General features: G+C 47.3%; 1 long non-coding RNA gene across 3 annotated transcripts; it reads right to left on the minus strand.

The window, feature by feature from the left end:
* Positions 1-9,464: 9,464 nt before the first annotated feature.
* On the minus strand, positions 9,465-18,130 carry LOC119624460 (uncharacterized). 3 transcript variants are annotated; one of them, XR_012093245.1, is made up of 3 exons: positions 13,583-18,130; positions 12,351-13,454; positions 9,465-9,972 (listed from the first exon to the last, which is right to left on the minus strand). It is a non-coding gene; the product is annotated as an uncharacterized lncRNA (long non-coding RNA). The 3 variants fall into 3 exon arrangements; XR_012093244.1 differs by having other exon boundaries at positions 12,351-12,745; positions 13,387-18,130; XR_012093243.1 differs by having other exon boundaries at positions 12,351-18,130.
* Positions 18,131-21,911: the final 3,781 nt, after the last annotated feature.

Here is a 21,911-nt window from a genome sequence, read left to right on the forward strand (position 1 = left end):
ACATCATTTAATTCTTTTTTTTAAATAAGGTTTTTGTTTTGTGTGTGTGTGTGTGTGTGTGTGTGTGTGTGTGTATTTATTTATTTATTTATTTTTGAGACGGAGTCTCTCTCTGTCACCCAGGCTAGAGTGCAGTGGAGTGATCTTGACGCATTGCAACCTCCACCTCCTAGGTTCAAGCGATTCTCCTGCCTCAGCCTCCCAAGTAGCTGGGATTACAGGTGCCCACCACCACATCCGGCTAATTTTTGTATTTTTAGTAGAGCAGGGTTTCGCCATGTTGGCCAGGCTGGTCTCGAACTCCTAACCTCAAGTGATCTGCCCGCCTCAGACTCCCAAAGTGCTGTGATTACAGGTGTGAGTCACCCTGCCCAGCCAACATAATTTAATTCTTATAACTATGTGGCTGTATGTATCATTTTAAAGGGGAGGAAAGTGAGGGTCATTGATTTATTTGTGTAACAAAAATTTGTTGAGCTCCTACTATGTGCCAGACAGTGTTCTAGGCACAGAGGAGTAAAGAAAATGGGTGTATCCCTTAGGTACTAGTGGGAGGGACAGGTCATTAACAAATGGTCGAATACAGGTAGTGTCAGGTTGTGTAACATAGAGACGGTGCTTTGAAGAAGAGTACAGTTGATAGTGACAGGGCCACTGTTTTGGATGCCATGGTCAGGGATTGGCTTTTTTTTCTTTCTTGAGACAGGGTCTCACTCTGTTGCCCAGGCTGGAGTGTAGTGACACAATCACAGCTCACCGCAGCTTCAACCTCCTGGGCTCAAGCAATTCTCACACCGCAGCCTCCTGAATAGCTGGGACTATAGGCATATGCCACCATAACTGGCTAATTTTTTTGTTTGGTTTTTTTTTTGGAGAGGGAATCTCGCTCTGTTGCCTAGGCTGCAGTGTAGTGGCGTGATCTCAGCTCACTGCAACCTCTGCCTTCTGGTTTTAAGCGATTCTCGTGCCTTAGCCTTCTGAGTAGCTGGGACTACAGGCACAGGCCACCATGCCCAGCTAATTTTTGCATTTTTTAGTAGAGATAGGGTTTTGCCATGTTGGCCAGGCTAGTCTCAAACTCCTGACCTCAAGTGATCCACCCACCTTGGCCCCCCAAAGTGCTGAGATTACAGGTGTGAGCCACCATCCCTGGCCCATGCCTGGCTAATTTTTGTATTTTTTGTAGAGACGGGGTTTCACCATATTGCCCAGGCTGGTCTTGAACTCCTGGGCTCAAGCCATCTGCCCGCCTCAGTTTCCCAAAGTGCTGGGACTACAGGCATGAGCCACTGCATCTGGCCAGGGATGGCCTTTCTGAGAAGCTGGAGACCTGAGTGGCAGGAGGGAGTAAGCCATGTGTCCATCTGGAGAAAGTGCATCCAGGAGAGGGAAGAGAAGGGCAAAGGTCAAAGGTTGGAGGTGCTTGTCTTGCTTTAGGTGTAGCGAGGAGCCAGGGCATCCGAGAGTGGGAAGAGAGGTGAACAGAAATAGGAAATGAGCTGGATACGGGAGCAGTGACGGGGTCACATGCGGATTTTACTCTGAGCTGATGCCTTTGGAGGGTTTGAGCACGAGGCTGGTTTGATCTAGGTTATGTTTTGAATCTGAGACTCAAAATGTGAGATGTGGAGGTTAGGAACCAGTTTAGGCTCACAAGGCTAGTCAGTGGGGAAGTTGAGATTCAAACACAGGTTCTGTCTGACTTGAGAAACTGTGCTTTTGCCATTATGCAGTTGGCTACCTTGAGGGGCAGGGACTGTGTTCCATTTGTCTCAGTATCCCCTGTGCCCAGCAGCAAGCCTGGCAGAAGCTACATGCCCAATGCTTGGGAAGTGATGTGTTCAGTTCTGGCACTTCCACAGTCCTGGGAAGTCATTTAAATCTCTCTGAGTCTCAATTTGTTCATCTGAAAGTGGGGGAGAAAGCAACACCTGTCTTGTTTGTAGGGTCCTGCCTGGTGAGGATCAGATGAGCCCTAGTGTGTAGCAGGGCTTGTGTGGTGTGAAGTGTTAGAAAATGCTCTGCTCTCTGATTTCATCTGTCCTTACTCCCATGCAGGGCTCTTACAGACCTGGCTGCTTAGAGCCTCAAATATGTTCTTTCTCTCTTCCTTCCTCCCGCCCTCCTTCCCTCCCTCCCTCCCTCCCTTCCTTCTTTTCTTTTTTTATTTTTTTGCAGATGGAGTTTTGCTCTTGTCACCCAGACTGGAGTGCAATGGCACGATCTTGGCTCACTGCAAACTCTGCCTCCTGGGTTCAAGTGATTCTCCTGCCTCGGCCTCCTGAGTAGCTGGGATTATAGGCATGCATCACTATGCCTGGCTAAATTTTGTATTATTAGTAGAGACGGGGGTTCACCATGTTGGTCAGGCTGGTCTCAAACTCCTGACCTCAGGTGATCCACCCGCCTCGGCCTCCCAAAGTGTTGGGATTATAGGCGTGAGTCACTGTGTCCAGCCTAGACATGTTCTTATGGCCCCCTGCTCTGCCTTATGGGGCAAGACATGCTCATGCCACCTGTCTTGTGTATGTGTGTGCATATGCCTGTTCACTTGTGTTGGTAGCACCTAGACCACAGCTGTGTTGGCCTGGTAGCCTTTGAGAACTTGACCTCTAGGGATTGGGGAGAGGGAATGGAGACAGAGAAACAGTTGGGTTTTTTTTGGGGGGGCTGCTAGAACAAGCTACCACGGACTGGGTGGTTGACAAACAACAGAAACTTATTTCTCATCATTCTGGAGGCTGAAAACCCAAGGTCAAAGTGCCAGCACATTTAGTGTCTGGTGAGGGTTTGCTCTCTGGTTTACAGATGGACCCAGTCTTTTCGCTGTGTCCTCACACGGTGGGAGGGGGAAGGGGTCTCTCTCAGGCCTTTTTAATAAATGCATGAATCCCATTCGTGAGGGCTCCACCCCCACGACCTCATCACCTCCCAAAGGCCTCACCTCCTAATACTATCACCTTGGGAGTGAGAATCTCAACATATGATTTGGGAGTATGGGAGACAAACATTCAGATGATAGCAAGTGTCTTGCCCCATCCCCACCCAAACTGGAGGTCGCAGCTGGGCGCAGTGGCTCATGCCTGTAATCCTAGCACTTTGGGAGGCTGAGGCAGGCAGATCACTTGAGCTCAGGAGTTCGAAACCAGCCTGGCCAACGTGGTGAAACCCCATCTGTACTAAAAATAATAATAAAAAAAAAATTAGCCAGGTGTGGTGGTGGACACCTGTAATCCCAGCTACTTGGGAGGCTGAGGCAGGAGAATCGCTTAAACCTGGGAGGTGGAGGTTGCAGTGAGCCGAGATCACGTCACTGCACTCCAGCCTGGGCGACAGAGCTAGACTCCGTCTCAAAAACAAACAAAACAAACAAAAAAACACCAACAAAAAACAGAAACAAACCAAATTAGAGGTCCCTGAAATGTCCATAGCACCCGCTCTGTTCCACCTCATAGTGAAAGGTGTGGGGATTGTCTATATACCTGTCATTCTATCCCAGCTGCTGGGAGGCTGAAAGCCAGGGCTTCTCCTGGTTCTTTCTACCCCAGGGCACAAAAAGTGTCTGGTGTATGAATGGTGCTTAGGAATGATGTGATTGATGGATGAATGAATGGTCCATAGTGCCTGCAGCCAGAGTGGCTGGAGTTACAGGGCTTCTGGACTCTTATTTTAGCCAACTCACTGCTCCTATCTGGGCCTCAGTTTTCTGTTCTATAAATGGTTATAAATGGGGTTTTTGTTTTCATTCATTCATTCACTGAGTCACAGTCATCTCTTGTGAATATGATGGTACCATGGTATGTTCCGGGGGTACAGAAATTTGAATCAATGCTACCCTCAAAAAGCTGAAAGGGTCACAGGCATGGACAGGAATTTTTTTTTTTAGAGACAGGGTCTTGCTCTGTCACCCAGGCCAGAGTGCAGTGGTGCAATCATGGGTCACTTGAACTCCTGGGCTCAGGTGATCCTCCCACCTCAGCCTCCTGAGCAGCTGGGACTACAGGCATATACCACCATGCCTGGCTAATTTTTAAAATTTTTCGTATTAACAGAAACAGGGTATTGCTATGTAGTCCAGGCTTATCTTGAACTCCTGGCCTCAGGCAATTCTCCAGTCTCCCAAAGTGTTGAGATTACAGGTGTGAGCCACTGCACCCGGCCATAAATATCTTTATAGAAAGTACCAAGTGGCTCAGAGGGGAAAATGATCTACTCTGCTTTTGAGGGGAGGACAGGAAAGTTTCACAGTATAGAGGGATCTTGATGTGATCTTGAAGGATGAACAGGTGTTTTCTAGCTGGACAAAAAGAGAAAGGGCATCCTGGGTAAAGGGAAGAACATGGCAAAAATTCTGGAGGTATGGCAGAGCTTGGCACCTTGGAGATGCTGCTAACGGTTGGGTGTGGTTGAAACTTATCAAGGATGGAAGGGTGTAGTAAGATACAGGGCTGGAGAGGGTAGCCAAGGGCTAGATGGTGAGGGCCTTTAGGCACTTTAAGAAATTCTATGAGTTATCCCGAGGCAAATGGGAGCCACTGTTGAATTTTTTTTCTTTTTGAGACAGAGTCTCATTCTGTTGCCCAGGCTGGAGTGCAGTGGCATGATCTCAGCTCACTGCAAACTCCGCCTCCCAGGTTCATTCCATTTTCCTGCTTCAGCCTCCCGAGTATCTGGGCTTACAGGTGCGCACCACCACGCCTGGCTAATTTTTGTATTTTTAGTAGAGACGGGGTTTCATTATGTTGACCAGGCTGGTCTTGAACTCCTGGCCTCAAGTGATTCACCTGCCTTGGCCTCCCAAAGTGCTGGGATTACAGGTGTGAGCCACTGTGCCTGGCCCCACTGTTCAATTTTTAAGGAGGCTAATGACATGATCAGATGCATTTTAGATCAACCACTCTGCTGTGGTGTGGACAGCAGATTGGAGGTGAGCAAGACCAGCTTGTGGAGTTATGAGGCTGTTGCTATTCTCCAGGCGGGATACGATGAGGCCTGAACTAAAGTTAACAATGGTAAATAGTTACCTGGCACCAACTATGTGCCAGCCAGGCTTTGCACTAAGCACATAAGATATTATCACATTTCATCCTCAGTTCTACCCTGTGAGTGGTGCTGTCATTATTATCACGCCTGTATTACAGACAGGGGAATGGAGGCTCAGCCACATAGCAGGTAAGTGGCAGAAGGAGGACTTAAATCCATCCACACTGACTTCAGCACCCACTGGCCTACCCCCTATAATATTCTGCCAAATAATGAAGGTAGTGGGTGGAGACAAGTGCTTGGAGTCCAGTGCTGGTTAATAATTGGGTCCACCAGGATATTGGCATGAGGGAGAAGAAATCAGAGGCTTCTGTTCAGTCAGTGGGATCAACAGTGAACCCAGACAAACCAGTAGGTTTTACCTTTACCTATAAGTCTAGGATTCAGGGACAGTGTGCAAGCCACAGAAGAGGATTCCAGTGTGTCATTGTTACTATAGGCCTCCCCATGGGGGGATGACACAGGCCAGGATCCATCAGAAGTCTCTACCCACTCCCCAGCAGGAGATATGGAAAAAAGGGTGCCACCCATAAGTCTAGGCCATGTGAGAGCATTTTTGTGGCCTCTGTTGTCTTTCCAGGACCCTCTTGCTCTCAAAGGGCCGACTGGTTTCCCCCAGGACACTGGGAAGGGCACTCCTATTGTGTCACAGTGATGGGTGGTTAGCTCTGCATGGACCATCTCAGGGCCAAGCCTTGACCTTCACTTGCTGAGGTTGGGCTGGGGGTGCCCCGTTTCCTTGGACCCTGAGGACTGTCAGAGAGGCAGAGTCCTCTGAGTCTGGCCTTTGAGTCAAAGCTGAGAAAATGGAACCTGCTTCCTATTAAGTGGTTTCCACCCAGCAGTGTGGATTCTGTTTGTGTTTTCCCTTCTGGGCCACGGTTTGTGATGCTGGCCTCCCCACCTGCCCCTGTGGGTTTTTCCAGGCTCTGTGGTGGGCTGGGCCAGCTGACGTCAGGAGGCTCAGCGGCTGTGTGCCTCGCTGCCGACGCACCTGCTGATTCATGCTGTGGCCTCCACCTGCAGCTTCACTTTGCCCTCCACAGGTCGGGGCATTGGTTTTCTTTTTTAATAAAAAAAGCTGAACCTGATTCTCAACTCAAGAGAGGCCGCAGCTTGTTTGGAGCCATCAGCATTACCATGGCAACCACGCCATCTATGAGCACTTGAAAATATCATTATCAACAGTGACCCTGCATCCTCCCTCTTGCCTCACAGCAGCCTCAGGCCTCCATAGCTCCCTGGCCCTTGTAGTTTGGCCCAGGTATAGGCTCTCCCAAAAGCAGGGAGTTGGAAGTATAAACCTGAGGTTCCCACTCATCCTCATCTTACCCGCCTGCCACCTGCACATCCTTCTGAAAGGAGCTGAGAAAATCCCTTTCATTTTGGGGCAGGCACTAGGAATAGACATTAAGCTGACATTTTGGAGCCCCATTTTTTTTTGAGCTGGATCTCACTCTGTTTCCCAGGCTGGAGTGCAGTGGCGTGATCTCGGTTCACTGCAACCTCTGCCTCCTGGTTCAAGTGGTTCTCCTGCTTCAATCTCCCGAGTAACTGGGAGTACAGGCAAGCATCACCACACCCGGCTAATTTTTGTATTTTTAGTAGAGATGAGGGGGGTCTCACCGTGTTGCCCAGGCTGGTCTCAAACTCCTGACTTCAAGTGATCTGCCTGCCTTGGCCTCCAAAAGTGCTGGGATCCACACATGTGAGCCACGGTGCCTGGCCAGGGCCCCCAAATTAACAATTTATCTATCTATCTATCTATCTATCTATCTATCTATCTATCTATCTATCTAGAGACAGGGTCTTGCTCTGTTGCCAAGGCTGGAGTGCAGTGGCACGATTACAACTCACTGCAGCCTCGACCTCCTGGGCTCAAGCCATCCTCCTACCTCAGCCTCCTGAGTAGCTGGGACTATGGATGCATGCCACCACGCTCAGCTAATTTTTAAATTATTTTTTTGTAGAGACCGGATTTCACCATGTTGCCTAGGCTGGTCACAAACTCCTGGGCTCAAGTGATCCTCCCACTTCAGCCTCCTGAAGTGGTGGGATTTCAGGCGTAAAACACCGCACCCGGCCATAATTTCTTTCCTTTTTCTTTTTTCTTTTCTTTTCTTTTCTTTTTTTTTTGAGACAGAGTCTAGCACTGTTGCTCAGGCTGGAGTGCAGTGGCCCCATCACAGCTCACTGCAACCTTTGCCACCCGGATTCAAGCGATTCTCCTGCCCAGCCTCCCGAGTAGCTGGAACTACAGGTGTGAGCCACCGTGCCCGACTCATTTTTGTATTTTTAATAGAGACGAGGTTTTTCCATTTGGTCAGGCTGGTCTCGAACTCCTGACCTCAAGCGATTCGCCCACCGCTCCCTTCGAAAGTGCTGGGATTACAGGCATGAGCCACAGTGCCCAGCCATGATTTCTATGGGGAGGATAAAATTGTGTGTTAGATACAGATGCAGAGATAATAAGGCCTAGATTTAAAATGTATGTGAGAGTGTTCATAATAATAATAAGCATTTATCAAATACCCATCACCATGAGTCAGGAAGTGTACAAGATGTGTTACATACCTTGTTTCCAGTCCTCTGCTGTAATTACTCACCTAGAGGCAATTTAAATTAACAAATCAATTTCAATTAATTTAATAATACTATCTGGCATTTATTGAGTGCCAGACACTCTGCTATGCTCTTTAACATTTAATTTCACATGTGAAACACTATGATTATCTTTTACAGATGAGGAGACTGAGGTTTACAGGGGAGAACTAATGTGCCTGAGGTCATTCAGTTACCGAAGGATGAAGCTGCGATTTTGGTTTAGGTCTGCCTGACAGGTGTCTCCATTATACTGTAATAGCCTAAGGCTTAAATGAGGTTCAAGCTATCTACTGAGCAAATGGAGACTCCAGGTTTGCCTGGCTTAGGAGGTTTCTTCCAAGGGCTTTGAGTGATATTTCTCCCCTAGAATGGTCCGTCCCTGATCACCCTCATCAGGGTCACCTGGGGAGAGTTGAAGTCTAGGCCCACCAACACCTATTGTACCAGATTTTTGAATGTGGGCCCCAGGATTCTGTATTTGAGGTAACTCACCAGGTTGAACTCTAATGTTTGAGAATTTAGAGTTAGCCGCCCTCCTGAAGAGCACGGACCACGTCTCCTCTGAGACTTCCCCAGGGCCAGGCACATAGGCCACAGGCATTTGTTGATTTGTTGAACCCGAATAAAGAATAAATGGGCTCCGCTGAGTCCCCTGAGCCTTTCCAGGGCCAGGGCCTCCCTTGGTCCCGAGAGTTTGTAGTTTCCTCTTACTCACTCCCCAACTCCCCACTACTCCCTGAGGTCCCTCCACTCCCCAACCTATGGTGGAACTGCCCACCAGGCCCTGCCCACTCCTGTGACTTCCCCTGCGACAGGAGTAGCAGCGTATACCAGTTACTAAAAATCTGCATTTGTTACCAGGAACAAAGTCAGCCCGTTCAGCCAGCTTTCCAGGCAGACACCACCCTGACTCCCCAGCAAAATATCTGAGGTGGGCACCCATAGAGTGGAGAGGAAAGCTTGGCATCTCTTTCTCTGACAAGTTTTAAACATAAAAGAGTCTTATTTAGCAATAATAATAATAATAATAGTCTGAGTATCTCTTAATATCCAGATATCAAGTAATAAGATCCATAAGTGATGCTATGTATATATAACAGATTAAGCAGTCATTAAAATTAATATATAAATTAATATATATTCTTAGTAAGTATAATTCTTAACTGAGAAAAACTAAGAATTTAAACATTCGGCTGGGTGCAGTGGCTCACGCCTGTAAGCCTCACTTTTTGGGAGGCTGAGGTGGGTGGATCTCTTGAGACTAGGAGTTTCAGACCAGCCTGGGCAACATGGCAAAACCCTGTCTCTACAAAAAATACAAAAATTAATGGGGCATGGTGGTGCATGCCTGTAGTCCCAAGTACCCTGGAGGCTGAGGAGGGAGAATGGCTTGGGCCTGGGAGGTCAAAGCTGCAGTGAGCCATGATCATGCCACTGCACTCCAGCCTGGGTGACAGAGTGAGACCCTGTCTCATTAAAAACAAAAGGAAAAAACAAAAGAAAAAAAAAAAAAGAATTTCAAAGAATATTTAATGATATGGGGAAATGTTCAACAAAATAATAAGAAACCAGGATACAAAACTATATACACTGGAAAGATGTTTGTGATGTGGTAGAGATACCAGTTGCTCCCCAATATCTCTTCTCCCCTTTTGCCATAGTAACAGAACCCTTACTTAGATAAATAACCTATTTCCCAGTGGTCATGGGACTACATTCTGGCTAGCAGGATATAAGCAGAAGAGATGCGTGTGAACTCCAGGAAGTGTCTCTCTTAGACTGTTCCTGCTGCTATAACAAAATTACCTTAGACTGAGTAATTTACAAACAATGGAAATTTATTGCTCACAGTTCTGGAGACTGGGAAGTCCAAAATGAAGGTACCAGCAGATTCAGTATCTGGTGAGGGCCTGCTTTCTGCTTCCAAGATGGCGCCTTCTCGCTGCGTCCTCATGTGGTGAAAGGGAAAACAGCTCCCTTGCGCCTTTTTGATAAGGGTACTAATCTCATTCATGAAGGCTCCGCCCTCATGACTTAATCACCTCCTAAAAGCACCACCTACTAATACTGTGGCATTGGTGATTAAGTTTCAACGTATGAGTTTCAGGGGAACGTGTTCAGATGATAGCAGTGTCCTTGGAGAGAAAAGCTGGTCTCTGTTTCTTCCTTCTTCAGTTTCTGGAGTGTGGATATGAACAGCCATCTTGGGTCCTGAGGTGGAAGCCATGTGTGGAAGATGGAGGGCATTGGTTAGAAGGAGTCTAGTCCCTGATGGTCATGGAGCTGCAGAACCAGCCTGAGCTGCTTACTGCTGGACATCACTTACTAGAGAGAGAAATTAACATGCTTCAGCTACTGTTACTTTGGGTTTTCTGTCATTTGTAGCTGAAATAATCCTAATCAATATGAGATATATTAAGTAAACAAAAATGCAAATTGAAGAGTATGAATTGCATGATTCCAATTTTATTTTATCTTCTTTTATTTGATTTAAGTGTTTAACTCTTAACCCGGATTTTATTTTAAAATGTGTGTTTATATTCATCCATAGGTACATAGAATAAAGAAAGGAATGTTAAAAGCTAAAATGTTAGTAGAGATTATTTCAGGATGGTAGGTTATAAGGATTTTATGTGCTTATTTATTTACCTTTTGTTTGTTTATCTGTATTTGCTAATTTTTCTATTATTTTTATTTTTATTTTTTGAGACAGGATCTCACTCTGTCACCCAGGCTGGGGAGTACAGTGGCACAATCATGGCTCACCACAGCCTTGACCTCCTGGGCTCAGGTGAGCCTCCCACCTCAGCCTCCTGAGTAGCTAGGACTTGGCACCTGCAACCACGCCTGGATAATTTTTGTATTTCTTGTAGAGACAGGGATCATCATGTTGTCCAGGCTGATCTAGAGCTCCTGCGCTCAAGTGATCCACTGCCTCAGCCAAAGTGCTAGGATTACAGGCGTGAACCACCATGCCCGGCCTCTAATTTTTCTTCAACAAAAGTGTATTACTTTTTAAATAAGAAAAAATAATGAAAGGTATAAAGTATATGACTTAATGAGATCCATATTTATTGCAGTAATAAAAAAATATCCTGAGGCCAAGGTGGGTGGATCATTTGATGTCAGGAGTTCGAGACCAGCCTGGACAACATAGTGAAACCTCATTTCTACTAAAAATACAAAAATTAGCCAGGAGTGGTGGTGTGTGCCTGTGATCCCAGATACTTGGCAGGCTGAGGCAGAAGAATCGCTTGAAACCAGGAGGTGGAGGTTACAGTGAGCCAAGAATCCACCACTGCACTCCAGCCTGGGCGACAGAACGAGACTGTCTCAAAAACAAAAAACCAAAAAAACCCAAAAACCTTATTCTTAGAATGAAGGTCTGAAATAAGAAACAAACAAACAAACAAACAAACAAAAAATTTTAAAAAGGAAATAGAAAACAAATACCTTCTTCATGATTCCATGGGAAAAAAGACTGAAAAGAAGTGTTCTAAAGTAAATAAGGGCATGAGAAATTGTTCAAAATATACTGTTAATGGGAAAAAAGGTTATTCAACAATATGATGCCATTGTTTTTGATAAAAAGAATTAAACAACATAAATATGTGCTAGAAAAAGAACTAGAAGGAAATAAGCTGATATATTGGTGGTCTGGTTTCAGAGGAGAGATTTTAGCGATTCTTATTTTCCCCTTTATACTTTTGGTATTTTCTAAATTTTTCTCTAATAGGCCTGTGCTAATCTTATTTATTTCAAAATGTTTCTGTTTAGAGAAATTTTAACAATACAGAAAAGCATGTTACAAAGAATAATAAAAACATACACATCCCCACTGTTCAAAATTAAAACTATTAATTTTTGTTATATTTAATTCCTGTCTTTATTTTAAAGAAATAAACAGTAACAGTAAAGTCCCATTTATGTATGTCATCATGATCATTAAAAATATTTAAATTAGGCTGGGCACAGTGGCTTATGCCTGTAATCCCAGCACTCTGGGAGGCTGAAGTGGGAGGATTGCTTGAGCCCAGGAGTTTGAGACCAGCCTGGGCAACGTAGCGAGACTGTGTCTCTACAAATAATAATTTAAAAATTAAATTAAATTAGACCTTGCCCTGTCTAGGATGGCCCAGGGTGATATTTTGTGAAGGTAGGGGAGACCTGCTCAGGGATTTTTAATTCCCTTTCCCCTTCAGCCAGAGGTTTGGCTCTAAGTGACTATTTCCAGGATAGGGGTGGCCTGGGTGCAAGGATGCCAGATTTGTCTGGCACTTCCCCTGGAACACAGAGTGGCAGGCAGGGCTGGAAGGGGAGGGTCTCAGTGGAGCACTTCCCTCCCGAGGTCAGTTGGTGCCCAACTAGTGTTTACGAAGAGGGTGGGACCTGAGCCTCCCAGCTCTGTGGCCGGGGGTGGGGGGGTGCTGGCCCACAGCAGGCCACAAGCAAAGGACGGTGAAACTGCTGTCTCCTGCAAGGCTCAGAGGCCAGGCCACAGCCTGCGAGGATTCTGAGAAGTGGAGGCCCTTGCAGCTAGGTGGTAAAGTGGTCAGTGGAGGTTCTGGGGATCCAGAAAAAAGAAGGAAGAAAGGGAAGAGGCAGGAACGCTCACATTTACGAGGCACCTACTGATGGGAAGGTATTATGGCCATTTCACAGATGAGGAAACCAAGACTCAAAGGCCTATTGATGTCACTCACCTGAGGCCTCACAGCTCCTGTAGGTCCAGGTTGAAATCCATGCTGACTGCACGCCTCATGCTCCTCACGCCACACCAGGCTGTGTCCCATGGGGCTATGATGAGGGGGCCATTCTGCATTGCTCAGCACCTACAGCAAGGCCGGGATCATTTGGAGATTGATTTCCAGGCGGTGGTGGGATCTGGGGACAAGATGTTGTGAGGCAGCCCATCTTCACTGGGCGTGAGTCACAAGGCTGTCAATCACCTTCTGGCAAGGAGGCTCAGAGAGGCCGGTAAAGTCCGAACTGATTTTGGAAGAGTTCTCTGGTGTCCTCTCTTCTTGCCTTTGCGGGCAGCAAGGGTCTCAGGCCCATAGCCAGCTCTCCAGGAAAATTGTCAAGCATCTCCTGGGAGCTGAGAGGGGCATGAGAGTGGCCACCACCCATCCCTTTGGACCTGACCTGCCAAATGCACAGCTCTGCGCTGTCCTCTCCTAGGCCAAGGCAGAGGTCGGGGGGCAGGTCTACATGTGCCTGTGTGTACTCACACATACACACACACACACACGTGTGTGCTCCCCTCGGCAGGGGGCAACCTCCTGGTAGGTCCACCCCTTTCCAAGACTGCCCCTCGCTTCCAACACCTGGCAGACATCTCAAAGGAGGAACAGGCCTGGAAGCCTGGACTGGGCCACATACTGGTTCTGAGAGTGATCTATTTATCTGTGGGCCCCCCACCTTCTCAACTCAAACACCAGGACCAATGCCAGAGCCATGGGCAGAGAAAGACCCATGAACCCCTCCTGGGGAGGCTGGAGTTTTTTATAAGATAGGGTTGGCTGGAATTCTGACTCTGTTCCATTCTGACTACGTGACCTTAGGCAGATTCCTGTCAATAGGTTTATAAAATGGGGATGTCGGCCAGGCGCAGTGGCTCATGCCTGTAATCCTAGTGCTTTGAGAGGCCAAGGCGGGTGGATCATCTGAGGTCAGGAGTTTGAGACCAGCCTAGCCAACATGGCGAAACCCTGTCTCTACTAAAAATACAAAAATTACCTGGGTGTGGTAGTGGGCATCTATAATCCCAGCTACTCGGGAGGCTGAGGCAGGAGAATTGCTTGAACCTGGGGGGCAGAGGTTGCAGTGAGCTGATATCGTGCCACTGTACTCCAGCCTGGTGACAGAGCGAGACTCCGTTTCAAAAAAAAAAAAAAAAATGGGGATGTCGTCATTGATAATAACAGACACATACCTCTTCCAGTCGTAGGAGGATTAAATGCAATAGTATGCAGAACATGATTCCACGTTTTGCACACAGTCAGGCATAGAACAAACACTCAGGAGCGGCGCCTGGTGCTTGTGTAGCTCCAGTGACTTCTCCTACCCCAACCCTGGCTCAGGATTCAGTCTTCACTCCGAAGTGGCAGGAGAGACGTAAAACCTCCCTCCCCTTCTTGGGTGCCCCTGCTCTCCAAAGGTTCTCTGGGACTGCCCAGGCTATTACTATTGTCAACAATAACGATGACCACTGCTTCCATTTATTGACCACTGACTCTGTGCCAGGCATTGTGCCAAGTTTTCTCTTCTTTCATTGTCATGGCAATAGCGGAGGTACTTTTAGTTTCGTGTAATCCAGGTAAGGACACTGAGGTACAGTGAGGTTCAGTGACTTGCTGGGGTCACACAGGTAGGGAGTGGCCCAGCTGGGAATCTTTCGAGGCTGGGAGAACATGAGTGACCAAATGAAGACATTCTACAGACTCAGTTGCACCAATTGCCAGGGCTCCTGGTCTGGGATCCAGTGAGGTTCTGCTGGGAAGCTGCTGAGTTCTGTTCACAGTCACCAAAAGGGCACCCTGGTGGCCTGGCCGCAGGACCGGGCTTCTGCCTACTCTCAAGCCCAGGCACTTCCTGCCACTCTGCCCAGTGAGACCGCCTTGATCCACAGCTGTGGTAGGAGATGAGGACCATGACTGTCTCCTTCCAGCTGGGGTACCAGGCACGGCCCAGACAGGAGACCAGGACCCAGGTTCAGCAGAGGAAATGGTTGGAAATGTTGAAAAGGCACCGGGGGGTGGGGAGGTAAACCAGAGATGAGCAGTAGCAGGAAACTGTCACCCCCTGCCCCCCTACCAATGGGGTTGCTCCCAGGGCTGGAACAACAAAGGGAGGGGGCGGAGGTTCAGGAGCCCAGGACCTGGACTGCCCAAGGGAGCTGGAGCCATGAAGGAGATGAACTCACAGCCAGAGCTGCCACCCAGATCTGGGGATCAGGAGGAATACCCAGACTTCTCTTCTTCCCCTGCCCCCCATCTTCCTCCAGAACCTTTCATTGGGTAAAACTAATCAGAAGCCAGTTGGCAAAGGGGTCTGGGGCATGTGATTTGCCCTCCAAGATACTGAGCAGAACACAGGCAAGGAACAGATGTGACAACAAACCAAACAAATGACCAGGACAGAGACCTCTCCAGGGCTGCCTCCTGCTCCTGTGGCCACCCCTTGCCCACTTCAGGGCTCCTGCTGAGTAGGGGACAGTGGACTCTCGCTGCTGGTGACCACACTCCCTCCTGGAGTCCACCTGGGCTGTGTCTCTTTTCCTAAACTCCCACTTGTTGGTGTCAGGAGACCCTAAGTGACAGAGCTGGCCACTCCCTCCACATACTTGACCTGGATTGCCTGGTGGTCTTCACTGCCCTACACGTCACTTCAGTGACTGTGTTTCTCTCTTGTCCTAACCTTCTCTCCATCAGCACTGACCTTACAGGGCTGGGGCCTCACCATGCCCTTCCCCCATGCCTGCTTAAGTTATAAGACCACAGAAAATGCTGCTGAATTCCGAAGGTCTCCCACCAAGCACTCTACTCAAGAGCCCAGGCTGGGGGTGCTCTCAGACCTGAGGTCAAAGCCAGCTCTGTCACCTACTAACCTTGAACAAGTGATTTTGCCTCTCTAAGCCTGAATTTGCTCATCTAAAAAAAGGAGAATAGCAGGAGGAATAGCAATAATACATTCCTGCAGGGCAGAGGAAAGAGAAAGGCTTACAGCTTATCTGTGAGGTAGTCGTTGCAGGTACAAGAAGAAAAATAGCAATTGAGCATTCATTCCACAAATACTGATTGACACTTTCTGTGCATTGGGTCTGTCTAGGAACAGCAGGGATAGGAAGAAGAGTGAAATATTGTAAGGTAAGACGTGAGAAACCAACTCGAGTTGCCCTCAATGGAAGGATATTTGTTGGCTCACTTAGTTGGAGGTTGGGGGTCCAGAAGTAGAGTGATGTTATGAACTGAATTATGCCTCCTCCACACTCATATATTGAAGCCAACAAATGTCTTTCTGTGACTGCATTTGGAGATAGGCCCTTTATGGAGGTAATTAACGTTAGATGAGTCATAAGGGTAAGGTCTTAATCCAGTAGGACTGGTGTTCTTATAAGAAGACAGAGCGCTCCCTGGTATCTCTTCTTCTTCTTAAAAGGATAGCAGTCCTATCTGGAAGAGATACCAGAGAGCTCTCTCTTTCTCCGGGCATACACAGAGAAGAGGCCATGTGAGGTCCCAATGAGAAGGTGGCCATCTGCAAGCCAGGAAGAGAGGCCTCACCAGAAACCAACTTTGATGGCGCCTTGATCTAGGACTTTTAGCTTCCAGAACTGTGAGAAAATAAATTTCTATTGTTGAATTCACTCAGTTTATGGTATTTTGTTATGGCAGCCCAAGCTGACTAACATTGTAGGCTTCCGAGTTGATGAGTCCAGAAACTCTGATTCCATTTCCCCGCAGTGCTCTTGACTCTGCCCTCCTCTGTGTGTGGTGACACCCTTAGGCTGGTAGCAAGAGGACTGCCCTAGTTCTAGGCTCTGCAATGTCTAGGGGAAGAGAAAGAGAGAAGGCTGTCCACAAAGCTGCCTGATAAAAGCAAGCGTGCTTTTTCCTAGAAACCCAAATCAAACCTTCCTGGCATCTGTTGGCCCTAACTAGGTCACATACCCATTTTGGAACCAATTCCCAAGATTTGGGAAAGCCAGGCACGTGTATTTTGTACAGCATAGGAAAAGCTGTAACACAGAGACCCCACATACAAGTGTAAGCAAGATAGAATGTACGTCTCTTTCATGTAAGAGTTCAGAAAAAAAAAAAAAAAAAAAAAAAAGCAGTCGAAGACTGATAGGAGGACTTGGCCATCCTTCAAATGTGGTTTCCCTCTCTAGGTCCAAAGAGACAGCTTCAAAATTCTATCATCTCCCAGGGAGGGAGAAGGGCAGAAGGGTCAGGGAAGTACATGCACAGTGCCTTTGAGGGCCCAGCTTAAAAGTGGTCCGATTATGTCTGCTCACTGTTCATTGGGGGAGAACTTAGACTCCTGGCCACAATAAGCAGCAAGGGAGGTTGGGAAATGTAGTCTTTAATGAGGCAGCCATCCGTTCAGCCAAAAAATCAGGAATTCTGTTATTTAAAAAGGGGATCGTGCATATGAGTGAAACAGAAAGGTCTCTGCTGCACTCAGATTAGTTAGGGCCAGGTTCCTGAATCAATTGTTGGGAAGGGTCAGCTTCCACGGAGCCCCATGGGCTTGCTTCTTCAGTCTCTATACTCTGGGTCTGTCACAGCAGCTTAGCTCATACTCTAAATAATGCACTGTTCCTTGAATCGCCTTGGCTTCTCTTAGGAATCTGGAAGGGGGAGAATGGATGTTGGGTAGCCAGCCAGCAGTGTCCTCTACATTATCTGTCCTTGAGGTCCTGAGATGCTGGGGGAAGAGATGGGTTTAAATAGATAACTATGGTCAACATGACAACTGGTAACTCACAACAACATATAAAGCCCAGTGAAAACAGAGGGAAGAATTAAGAGGAGGCTTCTTCGAAAGAGTGGAAGAGTATCATGAGTTCATTTTGGCTGGGTTTTAAAATAAGTATGGGAATTTCCCAATGGTTTTGGTCGAGGAAAGGCATTTCAGACAAAGAGAATGGCAAAATATGGAGGCCTATGAGGTGTGGCTTGTGATCTGAGAGTGGAGAGCTAGGGGTATGTTAGGATCAAGTAAAGAAGGGCATCTGAAGGCCATGAGAAGGAAGCAGCCTGTCCCACAGGCCTCTGGAAGCCATGGAGGGGTTTTAGGCCTGGGAAGACATAATCAGATCTGTGTCTTTCTCTGAGGGAGGGACTGGAGGATGACTCGTTAGGAAGCTATTTCACAAATTCGGCTGAGTAATAAAGAGCCTGCATCAGATCAGGGCTTTAGTGGTGGGAACAGAGACAAGGAGACAGTTTGCAGAGAGATTTTGGTGGGAGAATGACAGAACTTGGTAACTGGGTGACTAAGGGGGGTTGAGTGAGAATGGAGGGGGTGGTGCTTTAAATATGGTTAAATATGATCCTGAGTGTACATGCCTGCACTACAAACCTAGAGAAGGAGTACAGGAAATGCAAGTTTTGGGGGTGAGAGGAGAAAATGCCTTCCCTTTGTCCTGAGCCTGGTCCAAGACAGACTTCTTTGGGTTTCTGAAATGTTTAACAGTCTCTCAGTTGGGCATGGTGGCTCACGCCTGTAATCGCAGCACTTTTGGAGGCCGAGGTGGGCGGATCACCTGAGGTCGGGAGTTTGAGACCAGCCTGACCAACATGGAGAAACCCTGTCTCTATTAAAAATACAAAATTAGCCTGGCGTGGTGGTGCATGCCTGTAATCCCAGCTACTTGGGAGGCTGAGGCGGGAGAATCACTTGAATCCGGGAGCAGAGGTTGTGGTGAGCCGAGATCACACCACTGCACTTCAGTCTGGGCAACAAGAGTGAAACTCTGTAAAGAAAAAAAACAAAAAAACAAAAAACACACACACACAACCGAAAAAAAAAACAGTCCCTCTTAACTCAAGGGATCTGAACACTCAGTCCCTCCTCTACAGAATACCCCCTCACCCCCAAATCTCCAATTGGCGAATTCCTTATTTCTTCCAAGAGCCTTTCTTGACCCCCTCACCAAGGTCAGAAACCGTCTCCTGTAGTCTCATGGCATCCCATTTCTTTTCTTTCCCCACCTCTCACTGGTGGTTATTGAATGCCTGCCTGTCTTTCTCCAATACACCTGTAGTTTCCATGAGGCAGGAACCATGTCTGTATTTTCCACTGCTTCATTGTCAACAATGAAGTATAGTGTCTGGCACATGATAGGCACTCATGCTGAGTTTGAGGCATCTAACAGTGGACATTGGAAATCGGAGTTGGCCAATCATTTGGATCTAGGCCCATTTGGATAGAACGCAAGGTAATGGCGCCACCATGGGGATAGGTGGTGTGACTCTCACGTGGGCCTGGATCACTCTAGATTAGTGGTTTTCAACAAGGGCTGATTTTTGCCTTCCCAGGAACATTTCTGATTGTCACAACTGGATGTGAACGTAAATGTGTACACTATTAACATCGAGAGGGTAGAGGCCAGGGATATTGATAAACATCCTATAATACCCAGGACAGCTCCCCACAACAAAGAATCATCCAGCGTAGACTGTCAATAGTGCCAAAGTGGAGAAACGCTGCAGAGATGGGCGAGCCAATTGGCACGGCTGAGTTCCAATTTGGCCTACTGGCTCCTATGGCCCAGTTGAGTAAGAGCAAGAGAAGCTCAGCAGCTATCACAAGAAATATGGACTTGTGATGTGCAGCCAGGAACCATCTTGGATCAGGCCTCAGTCAGAGGCCCCAACACCTTGGGCAGTTTCCCCTTAACTGAACTCCCAGCCGTAAGCCCAGCTGGCCCAGCCTGGCGCTCGCTCGTCTCTCTGACTCATTCTGTTGGGTTTCTCTCGCTCTTTGGTGGAAGGGCACCACACTCTTTTCCCGCCCCATCTGCCTCGCTGATTATTTTCAGCTTGGCTTGCAGAGGTCCAACACTGCAATTACTCCCCAACCTCAATGGCTCCTTCTGAAAATAACATTTGGGTCGAAGAAAACCTCAGTCTGGTGGGCTGAATTTTATACTAAACAGTTAAAGAATGGGTGTGGGCAAGGGGGTGGGGGTGGGGACAAGGGAGTGGCACGATGGTACAATTAAGAGAAGAATCTGGAAGAAGGGGAAAGGGAAGGAAATGGAGAGAGGGAAGAGGTGGTGGTGGTAAGGGCTGTTGCAGAAAGAAAATAGATGGGCCGGGGTCATCAATCTTCTAAAAGTCTTCTGCCAAGTCTTTATTTCTGCCTCTAATTGAAGGTTTTGTTTGCTGTAATAGCCCATCCCCACCCCCACTCTTTGAGGCCTGGGAAATTCATGTCTGCCTGGGGCCAGAAGAATTAGTCTATGGGCATACCAATCTTTATCCAAGTTAGTGACCAGATTTTCCAACCCCAAAATAGAAGACACATGGTCTGACATAGGCTTTTTGTTCTCTTTCCAGATGAGAATGGCAGTCTGGGAAATGTAGTTTTAATGTGGATAAGGGGAATTTCTAAGTGTTTCTGTGGTCAATTGAGGACAGTAGATAGGATGTTCAAAATAGGGATTGTCATGGACATCAGAGATTTACGGGTTACTTTAGAGAAGAAAATGATATTATTCTAAGTGAAGTAACTCAGGAATGGAAAACCAAACATTGTATGTTCTCACTTATAAATGGGAGCTAAGCTATGAGGATGCAAAGGCATAAGAATGACACAGTGGACTTTGGGGACTCAGGGGGAAAGGGTGGGAAGGGGGTGAGGGATAAAAGACTACAAATTGAGTGCAGTGTATACTGCTTGGCTGATGGGTGCACCAGAACCTCACAGATCACCACTAAAGAACTGACTGATATAACCAAACACCACCTGTTCCCCAATAACCTACAGAAGTAAAACAATAATGAAAACTAAGAAAAGAAGAAAATGAAACATGGGAAATGAGAAACTTTGTCCCATCCAAGTAAAGGGGAGGAGGGGGATCTAGGGAGTGTGGAAAGAAATGCCTGGAACCACCCTTTGGATTCCAAAGGTGCTTTTAAAAAAAAGTGCTTTAAAGGGTGCTTTAAAAAATAATAATAATAAAAAAATTTCAAGGCTGATTGACTTACCTTCTATGACTGTGGTGAGAATGAACTGAAGTTTGCAAAACGTAGGCCGTTGCACTTAGCACTAAGTAACCAGTAGTTCATGAGTGCTGAGAAAGATTCTTGAACGCAGTTCCTTAACGCTTGTTGGCATTTCTGCCTGTTCTGTGTCACTAACTCAACTAGCCCTGTGGTGACCTTTCAGGGTCAGCCCATTGGCCTCTTTGGGTAGTGATGCCAGTGCTGCCCACTGTTACAGAATATGCCCTTAGGAGGAGTCCTTGGGAAGCTAGAGGGTCCTTCGGCCTTCCATGCGGATGGCTCCATCAATCTGGAGGGGAAAGGAAAGGTCTTCCTCTATTCAGAGCCCACTTTGCTCATTCGTTCAATACTATTTTAATGGGTGGCCACCATGTGCCAGGCACTGGCTAGGTACTGGAGATACAGCAGTGACCAAGGCAAGGCTCTGCGCTCAAGAGCTTCCGGTCTAGTGAGGGAAGCAAGTACTTACAGTACGGTGCTATTAAGTACTACCATCCAGGTAAGTACCAAATTCCAGGAGAGCACGTGGGAGGGGCCCAAACTGAGCCTTAGAAGGAAGAAGAGAATTCTAAACAGGTAGAGATGTTCTGAGTTGGTTGGATCAAGGGTGTGTGAAGAAATTACAATTCTGGGCCAGGTGTGGTGGCTCACGTCTGTAATCCCAGCACTTCGGGAGGCCGAGGCAGGCAGATTACCTGAGGTCAGGGGTTTGAGACCAGCCTGGCCAACCTGGTGAAACCCTGTCTCTACTAAAAATACAAAAAATAAAATAAAATAAAATAGTTGGGCGTGGTGGCACGCACCTGTAATCCCAGCTACTCGGGAGGCTGAGGCAGGAGAATTGCTTGAACTTGGGAGGCGGAGGTTGCTGAGATCACGCCACTGTACTCCAGCCTGGGTGACAGAGCAAGACTCCGTCAAAAAAAATAAAAATAAAAATAAATAAATTAATAAATAAATAAATTGTGATTCTGCTCATTTTACCGATGAAGAAACTAAAAGCTTCAGATCATAAAATTAGTAATGGCAAAACCAATACCTGGACCCTGGCAGACTCGATTCTCACACCCCCATGCCGGTACCGTGTGCCCAGCTCCCAGGTGGCCTTCATTCAGGCCCTGACACTTGATCTTAGCCTTGAAAGAAGGGTAAGATTTGGAGAAATTGTGGGTCCTTCTTGGATAGGGCAGTTATGTAGGCTCTGGAGACAGGCTAGTGGAGTTTGCATCCTGGCTCTGTGATCTTAGGCTTTCTGTGCCTCATTTTTCTCCTTTAAATGTAAACAACATCCACCTTCTATGGCGTCATAAGGAGTAAGAGTGTGTAAAGTGCTTAGAACAATGCCTGAGACCTTGACAATCACTCAGTATGTTAGGTAGTATTACCTTCAGAGTTTTCTTTGTTTTTGAGACAGGGTCTCACTGTCACGAAGGCTGGAGTGCAGTGGCACCATCATAGCTCACTGCAGCCTTAACCTTCCGGGCTCAAGCAATCCTCCCACCTCAGCCTCCCAGGTAGTTGGGA

The sequence above is a fragment of the Chlorocebus sabaeus genome, chromosome 1 (assembly GCF_047675955.1).
Source record: "Chlorocebus sabaeus isolate Y175 chromosome 1, mChlSab1.0.hap1, whole genome shotgun sequence".
NCBI lineage: Eukaryota > Metazoa > Chordata > Mammalia > Primates > Cercopithecidae > Chlorocebus > Chlorocebus sabaeus.